A 10,123-nucleotide genomic window follows, 5' to 3' on the forward strand; every position below is an offset into this window, starting at 1 on the left:
GGTGAATGCCCCTCTGTTGAATGAGCAAACAAGAAGTAAATATTCACACTTTCTATAAATACTGTGTTTTTCCTCTCATCCTGTAACTCAATGGTTCCGAAAGAAAATGTTTGTAAGCCCTCTGTGAGATGGACTGCAGTATAGGCTGCTACTCCTTCATCAAGACCACCAGACATCCTCTTAAATTTGTTTATTTCAATAGATTTTAAACTGGTTTATAACACTGTCCTTTATACAAACCCGGACACGCTTACAATCATTTTTGTGATAATATATATATAAATGAATGTCGGTTACATTCAAGCTACTGCCAAACAAGTGGACACAAAGTTGATTAGGCCTATCAGCTCCACAAAAACTCTCTGTATTTCTCAGTATGGCAGCGAAACCTTGACGTACAGCAGAAGGAATAAAGGCGAATACCGACGGCGTACCTCATATATAGATGCGCCAACAGTGTTGTTGTAATTACTCAGACTTCCTCATGGGGGCGACAGAAGTTACGCACTATAGCTTTAAGTTACAGTAAATAGCTATTTGTTTATAATTATACACCTTACTTTAAGCAAAGGTTTTCAGCGCTTATAATCCAACTTCATTTCAGTTTTAACCATTTGTCTGTTGCTTTTAATTATTACAACATAATTCTTTTTGCTTACGGTTTCATCCCCTCCGATAACTATGCACTTTCACTTGCAACAACCCATAGTGTTCATGTGTCACAGCTGACAAAACATGTTTGGGCCTACTTCAGAAAACGACATGTCTATACCTCCTTCTGAGTCAGCAAGGGGTTTTATTTGGAGCCAAGTGAGAGTCCGTAGACGATGGGAAGCCGTGTGGGTGGGAAGAATGAGTCATCCGTCATCTGTCCACCGTGTTGGGTTGCTGTCGGTGCAGCGCAGAGTCTGGCCCCGCATCTCAAGGCGCTGAAGGAGTGAGTGGTGATGTCAGAGCTGTCACTGTTCTACTCTCTCATCAGCACCCACTCACAAAGCTCTTGGTATTTGTACCCACATGCCAGGGCAGGATGATGGAACACAATAATGTCACTGAGTGGAGTGTACTGTCTTCATTTAGCTCCCAGTCTACATGCTGTAAGCTCTATGTTGGCAATGTTTTCTTATTTTTTTTCTCCTCAATTTTTGGGGCTGTTTTCAGACTGAAAGCTTGTCTATCACACTGTCAAAACTGAATGATGCAATACAAATAACCTCATGTGTTAACATAGGTGTGTCCCTTAAAAGCCACCTGCAACAGATTAGTTTATTCAAATTCTTCTTCCTTATACTCAAGATAGGATGGCCTAGGTAAGAGGGCCGAGGAGTAACCATGAGGTCACTGGTTCGATCCCCGGCATCGGACAGGAGGGTGTTATTTGTAACATTAGTGGAGGCTGGTATTACATCTATGGTGGCCACCATCTCTACCAAGTGCAAGGCACTTAACCCCAAACTGCTCCTGGGGCGCTGTAGTATGGCCGACCCTGCGCTCTGACCCCCTCCAAAGTGGAAAACTTGACAGGGGATATGCAAAAAGACACATTTCAATGTGCCCTGTGTACAACTGACTAAAATTGAATGAACTAACAAACTAACTAACTAAGACGACGTTTATTCTACACTACACCTGCTTTGCCTCACTGTGACATTCATCTCACTGACTGTGCTGTTTGTGTTTTTGCAATCAGAAGTTTGTTTATTTCTTTTTAAGAGCAAATCAGCCTTAATACACTCTGTGCATGACGGCCCTTATGAATGACTCAGTGTTAGCCAAACCTCTGAAGAACTTACCACCCACAGGCTGTTGCAGAAAAGTGACGCAGATGTGGCCTTAAGCAATTTCAATTCTTCATTTTAGTTTACTTGGAAGTGATCATTCATGTCGCTGCTAGCTCTAGTTCTGGGAAATAAGACACTCATCATTGGATAGGTAGCAAAGGTTTCGTAACAACTTAACTTTTGTCAGTATGTTTATCTTTCCAATGGAGGGACTTCTGGTTTCAAATGATCAATCCTAAACTCGAATATGAACATTTGTGCATACAATGATGTTTGGGTCAAAATATCTGGGTTTTACTGTCCTGTTAAATACTATATGCAATTTATTTTGAAGTATTCAAATAAAATAACTTAAAACCTACACAACAACACCTTCATATCCTGCTGTTAGCAGTAGTTCTGGCAGATTTTGACTGAACAAGGAATTTAGTGTAAAGAAGAGGAATTTCGGTATAGCTGTTCTCTTGAAATGTTGTCTTGATTATAATGGCTGCACTGCCCCCTTCTGGTAGATAATACAACATCTTCACATCATACTGGTTAAATTGTTTTACTGAAAAAGTGCATACAATTTTACTTCATGTATATGGGAAAAAACATTTTAATTTAATCTTTTCCTTTTTAGTGAAATATAACTTAATTGAACCTCTTTGGACCTGAAACAACTATTTAAATACACTTCTCTGAGACGATAAACAAGAATAAATATCAAATTCTTCATATTTTATTTTGATTTAAAATCTATAACTATAAATAATCTGTAGAAGTTGTATAGAGTAGCAAACAATGGCAATGCTCTTCTAAATCAGAAGTAAAACAAAAATGGTTAAAGAAAGCCAAACTGTGCTGCTCTTTTTTTTTTCTTCAAAGATGTGTGTTAACAGGACACGTATGTGGATCCATGCCATAGGCAGACAAGAAGAACATCAGCTTTAATTGCACAAGAGTCAAGACTAATTTGTCTCCATCTGGGTCTGCCTTCCTTTCCAGTCTATGTAGAGATTCTGCAATATCTATTTGAGGATGGATTCAAATAAACCAAGAAATTAAATGTATGTCTGTGACGTTCTTAGAATTTCCATTGCAACCATTTTTAATCTAACAGCAAACACAGACGTCTGGCATTTTGAATCTCTATTTAAGAAGTTTAATCAAGCAATCTTCAAATGTCAAACCCAGGCCTTGGCCTAGCCTGCTGTTCATGGGTTGGTGAGAAGTGTTGCCAACCAATATCACTGGATAATATGAGCTAGCATGGGCAGAGTGAGTTGCTGTCCTTCCTTGGCAGGGTCACTGGCACTGACAGATGGTACTAGAGGGGCTAAGTGTTTTTGGCTGGAGAGATTAGAAACCGAGCTCTCTCTAGTAAATAAGATCACAGGTCAGACTGGTTCATTTACTATGGACTTCCATCGTAAATTAGCCTTGACACAATCCGGTTAGGCTACTATGCTTTTACTTTGCAAATTGAATTAAGCATCAGCTCAGTGATTGGACATCCAGTACCTCTAAAGGGCACTTTTACCACGTAATGTTGTAAAACTACTTATAGAAATCACCTATTTACATGTTGTTTATCCTTACATGATGTCATGGCTGATTAGAAAATGTGATATCAACCCGGAAATATATGTGAATGTATATAGAAATATGGAAAGAAAAGGAGTTATGATAACTATAATCCCCTCTGGGTGGGCTCAGAGTCCAATCAACTTCTCAAAGCGGTATTCTCAAATCCAAAGACACACACAATACCAGTACATTCAGTCTCTAAAGACGCTTTGAGGGGCAGACCTGCAATTCCATAGAGGTGGAGAATTTACAAGTGGCAGAAGAAATACAGAATAGTCAAAAAAGAGATATTTTCTTTATTTCTATTGTCTATGATCCTACATTTGCCATAACGCGACTGGTTCTCATGATTAGACGGCCTGCCAAGAAAACACCTACGTCTTACAAAATCCAGTTTTGTAATACATGTGTGGTTTGAAAGCGCCAGCCAAAATGGAAATGTTTCACACAGCCACAGGGGATGTTACACAACTGATTTTGTTTTTGTTTTTACAGGCTGAATTATAATCTCTGTGACGAGTAAACAGAATGTGATGTGTAGCAATCCTGATACTGCGTCAGGCTATGGTATATTATAAATGATTAAGCAAAATGGTACAAAAGTGTGTGGATTAGTTCAAATAAACAAATGTGTAAAAATTATACTATGTTATTTTTTGCTACAAATCTTATTTTATTTATTTATTCAAAACTCAAAGCAAAAGAATAATTGGAACGTTGTAGTGGGAACTCATGTACGAATAAAAATACAAATTGCATCATAATTACCCCTATGAATATTACCACTGTATATTGAAATTTGCTATCCCATTGAAAATCGATTAACAGTTAACTACGGTACAGCGAATACTATTATTTACAAGATGCAGTTGCTGGAAATTAAAATAGGAAGGTGTCTGAGAAAAGTATTGAGGTGATTATTTTTGCTTTATTTCTTTAGCTTAAAACTAGTGTTTAAAGATATAAAAAAAAACATATTTTTTCCACGGATATGAAGCAGTTAGCAGAGCCAGAACGTATTGAAGCAGAAACTACATTCAAGGTGTTGGCTATAATAATGCATCTTGGACTTGTGAAGCTCTAGCATCACACGTCATAGATATTCTTCTTATAATGTTCCAGTGTTAACATCAAGTTGGCCAGTATCAGTTATTCTTTGATGGCTTCCCGTTGATCAAGCCGGACTCCCAGCGTTGCCATAGCGCTGCCTTCTGACCCCCTGCTTTCTGAACCTTTGGCTCCTGCTATGAGATAAGACACAGAGAGAAGGATTAAGATGTGGATATAAGCTCTCTTTTCTTGATCCCCTGAACGTGTGATCAATATCAGAATAACTTGAACTAATCCATTTGTAAATCAAAGTGTCTGCTTTTTTTTTTTTTTTTTTTTTTTTTTTGCCAGTTTTTTTTTTAGGTTCCAGTCATGTAGGACAAAGCCCTATGATCTAGAAAGCCTGTGGGAACTCTGTGAGAGGCCAAGAACAAAGATAGATAGAGTTAATTATTTTTCCACCCAAAGTGAATTACAGCAAATATTTCCATTGTGTAGTGCTCTCCTGAATCAGTGACAATACAACATCACACTGTGTTCTTGTTGGTGCTGTGTGTACACAAAACACATGCACATATCTTACTCAGAGAACATATTTAAAATAAGTTATTTACTGTAACTGCACCTGAGACATCACCTGTGTCTGCTCGGATTTCATCTGGTCTTTCTTGGAGGGCGGCGGCCAAACCCGCTCCAGTTTCCCCCTGGACTGTTGTTTGACATCTAGAAGACAGAAAAGAAGAACCGAGCAGGATAAAGTAAAGGGATTTGATCTCAGGCAGCAGATTTACAATAAACCATTGGGGATTTCACAAATTCAACAAGACTAATCCTCTTTTGTTTTGTCTGCTCTAACGTAAGCAGCAAACATTAGCAACTCCGGCTAACTAGCTTACTATTCACATTAGTAACCTGAATGATAAATCCAAGACCAGTGGCATAGCATACTACATTATTTCGATTGGCTACGGGTTATGTTTATGAATCGATATTTAAAAAGGAGTACCGGCTGGAGTTAGCGGCTCTGTCCTGCTCTACTTGAGTCAGGAATCTTACTTTCTTGTAACTTTAAAACTGAAACCACCTTTTACCCCTTGCTGTATTCTATGTAAAATAAGCAGCCAAACGGTTAGTTTATTATTATTAGTTTAATTTAGGTTGACTAATGTAATGATTCAGAAATAACTACTCCGGTTGTTGTGGCTAGCCAGTTGAGCTTCTTCTTCTCCTGTTTTTGTGGGACACACCACGGTACGTATGTAGAAACATCTCATCCTTTGAATTTTTATGGAAAATCCAACCCGGTTGCTTCTTATAGAGATAAATGCACTAAATGTTATAGGCAACGGAAAAAGTTACATTGCCACCCATCCAGCTATTTGCAATATATAATTTTTATTCTTTTTTTATGGAAAGGTTACATATTGGACCTTTAACAAGAAACCAATCGATGTGGCTATAGCTTACACGGTTCGTTCTGTAAACCACTGCTACAAATACAACACAACAAAAGTTTAAAAGAAAAAAGGAATAATGCATAAAGAGTCCCATTCCTCCCTTTCTGCTGACATTGTGTAAATACATTTGTCAGGGCTACCTTCTGTAGGTTTACACTGCAATACAAGAGCAACACTGTTTCTTTATATAGGCTATGTGTCTTTTACACAAATCACCAACTGCTGGGGATATTGACTTTCTGCCTGGGGCATATAACTGTAGCTTGAAGTGTTTTAACACAAAATTATGACTTAAGCCATTTCAGTTTCTCATTTCAAATATTTCAAAACACCAGGACTGCCCCTGGCTCACACTCCGATAGCGTCCATGTTGTCATTCGCTAACTCAGATCATGCTCCTGCTTGAGTGATGTACCCTTAACTGAGTGTGACAGGGTTGACACTAAGTTGTGATAAGACCTCTAACATAACACATGTGATGCTAATGTAAAGAGACATTTATTAATGTGCGGCAGACTCTGATGTGAAATGAATAAAGATCTAAGTGACTCTTATTGGGCATATTAGTATTTGATACATCTTACCACAACATTTTCCTTTTTTTCTAAAGATTGACAGAAATGATTACCCAAATGATCAAATAAGGTTTTACAAGTCTTCATAACGGGTAATGGTAGCCAAACAACAATGTAAAAATACCATAAGTAAGTAAGTAAAAGTCCTGCTGAAGATCTCAAGTAACAGCATAGATGTATCAATAGAATCCAAAAGTTATAACTTGTTTTCGATTTTGATACTTTTGTATTAATACATCATTTGGTATAAATTAATCAGATGGTTTCGTATGTAAAGTCTTTATCTACAAACTAATTGCCAGTTGCAGTAGATTAATATAGTATAAGCAAAATAAGAATAAATGTATTTCCATTTCACCACTGACACATGCTACAACATTACACATGTTATAAAACTGAGGCTGTGCAGACTTACCTGGTGTGAGCGTCTTTTCTCCATCTCTACTATCCTGCTTGTTGTTTCCGTACAGAGAGCATCTCTGTCTTTGCAGCTCCTCTTCTCTGTCTCTGGCCTCCAGGATATCCTTCTCTACGTCTGGCTGCAGAGCGAGGGCTGGACGCAACTTGAAGAAGGGGTTTTGTTTGACGATGGGAGATTCTCTAACAACATCTTTCTGCCTAGTTTTGCTTGTAGACTCCACAGCTGACGTAGAGACATCAGAACTTATGTGGTCCATGCTTTTGTGCGGATACACATTTTTGTCTTGTTTTAGGCAAGGGAATGATCGTGTCGTCGATCCAGAACTACCAGTTGGGCTCTTCGATCTTAAGGCTTTAGGACTTTTGTGTACATCAGAGGTTGCAGGGTTATTCTGCTTGATGGAATGAGCTTGGGAAACGGGGCCACTTTTATGGGACAACATCTTTAGGCTACATGTGCGCTCTAGTACAGATGGGTAAACGTGGCCTTTCGTCAAAGCGATGGGGGGTTTCCGACTAGTTGTTGGACCATCCGTGTTATCCTGCTGGAAAGCCTCAAACAGCAGTTTCTTCTCCTTTAGTTGGTGGACTCCCCCTTTGCTGTACTCCCCTGGGATCTTCCCCTGGTTGACTTGCACCAGCTCTCTCTGCATCTCCTGACTAATCTCCTTCTGCATCTTCCGCTCGGAAAACTGATCAGTGCACCGATCCGTTCCAGCACTGTTGGGCAGGTGCTCAAGCAAGATATCGGTCTTAAAGGGGATTTCTAGTACATCTGGATCCTCGGCAAGATTGAAGACACCACTGGCTCGCTGCAGGTTCTGCTTCCTTAGGGCTGCCTCAAGGATCTGCCTCTCAATGTTGGTCTCAGTGACTGAAAATCTGTGACTGGTGGATACAAAGGGAATTGGGGCAGAAGATGTTTCGTGGGGGTAAATCTGAGACAAATCTACAGGTACCCAGCTGTCTGGCTCTGCAGGCGTTTCGGGCGAAGACATCCGTGGTTGTGCTTTGAGGTGTTCACTCGGATTCCTTTCCTTCTCCATCAGATTAATATTTTCTCCCTCTGCAGCCTCAACAGTGTGAAATAATTTCTCTTTGCTCTTATCTCCGCCTGTCAGATCTGCTTCAGTCCCCAGCACACTGTTTTTCTCACCTATCGTCACTTCGACACCCTCCTGGGAGGTACGAGGGCCCTGTGGTATTATAAGTACGTCTTGCCGTAGCTGCAGCAGTTGCAGACGTTGAAGCAGTTGCTCTCCTTGTTGGATATCAGTAGCGATTCTCCTGCTTCCATCTCCCTGCTCCTCCTTTGATGGTGTGTCCTCAGTGTCTTCAGAGATGGGAAGTTGGGGCATTTCGTCATACTTTGTGATGGTATTGTTTAAAGATCTGGTGTTGACATGCTCTCCTTCATTATTGGACACCTTCCTTAGGATCTCTGGTCCACAAGACTTAAAAGCATCATCATTCACACTGAGACTAGACACGGTTGGGTCTGTCTCAACAATACTACAAATGTCCTCCTCATCATTTTCAGAGTTTTCTTCAAAGTTTGAAGGTACCTCTTCTGGATATTTGTCTCTCTCCGCTTCAGTTTCCCTCCAATTTTCCTGTACTCTACTCAAAATGACAATATCCCCAGGTCTCTCATTTGATTCCTCATCTCCTGTTATGTTATCCTGATGGTTTCCTTCAGATAGATCATGACATGTTTCCACCAGACTTTCTTCCATGGATGCTAGGTCTTTATCTTTTGGTAGAGTGGAGTCCTTGTCTTTGAACGGAGATACGGTGTCCATAGATTCCTCAGAAATGTGTGCAGTACTGGCTTTCACTTCATCCATCTGGTTGTGTGCTGCCATTAACTGCTTCTCATCAGGATGCCAGTCTAAGCCACTAGGATTAGCTTTAGCCTCTGTGGCGTCAGCTGCCACTTTAGTAAGGGTCACACTGGATTTATACGCCATTACATTTGTGCTGCCCTCTACTGGTAGCTCAGGTGCCATGCAGGGTCGGGGAGGTGATGGGATGAAGACATCATCAATGCCCTCATCATCCATCACACTGTAGTACCTAGTGATCACTGCAGGAGCATGGGGAGTGACATTTGTTCCATCTTGGGGCTTCTCACCACAGGTTACAAATGGACTCTGTGTGTCGTCTATCACAGGGCTGGAGTCCATCTTCAACCACATATCACCATCATCCTGGGACACTTGACCTTGAGGGCTGTGACAAGGATCTCTTGTTTCCATGCTTACAAGCCATTGAAGCACTTAAGGGTTCATTGTAATTCCCCTTCAAGTTAAATGAGATACATGAGAAAGTGTCATTGAGGTTAACAATAAACAGTGCTACTCTTATTATCTTCAATTACCAACAAACCCATGAGAACGAATGATGGATGGGTGGTAAAATGCTTTTACAAAACAGAACTACCTTTTTTTTAGATTATAGTCTAGTATGTTTTAAAGGATTTATGCTGTGTTATGAATTGAATATTTTAATCAGCTACTATCTGGCCCTTCCTTTGTGATTATTGATTATCTACAAATTAATTCATTTGTATGCAATATACAGTATAAGCACAACACTTAATGATAATCATTTAGTAGTGCCCTTGTTTTCATCAATAGGCTCCTGTTTAGTTGTTTTCTCTTGCACATGCATGGGGATGCATTTGCATGTCTGATGGGTGGTGTGGTACACAAAGTAATGCACCAACAAAGACAGCGAGGATAACAATGGCAGTTTCATACGTTAAAGAAAAATCGGCTTTGCAAATGTTTATGAGGAAGGAAATGATTTCCAAGTGTTTGTTAGGCCTGAAGATATACAAGGTGTTTTGGTAAGAAACACTGTATGTAAAAATAAACTTTGTTATTTTTAACAAGAACTTTCAACAAAGCACCTATGAGGCCCGTAGCATACCAGTTTAGCATATTCCGAAATTAATTCTCACTTACATTTGCACAAAACAATCAACATATAGTGCTGTGTGAAAGTTTGTGAACCCCTTGAGCCTTTTGGAATGTTATTTATTTTAACCATTATTACTTCATTTTTTTCAATACCAGTATTTTTTATATAAAATAACAGATGTTTGTTTATCAATTCAACGTTTTTCTTTTCCAGAAATCAATTGTTAAAATAGATAAAACAAATGATTTGACAAATGTTGTATGTGCAAAACTTTGTGAACCCTGAGCTGCATTGCTTAAATCGAGCAGGTAAACACAATCAGGTGGGCCAAATTGATTAATGA

This window comes from Ammodytes marinus (genome assembly GCF_949987685.1).
Source record: "Ammodytes marinus genome assembly, chromosome: 16".
In the NCBI taxonomy this organism is placed as follows: domain Eukaryota; kingdom Metazoa; phylum Chordata; class Actinopteri; order Uranoscopiformes; family Ammodytidae; genus Ammodytes; species Ammodytes marinus.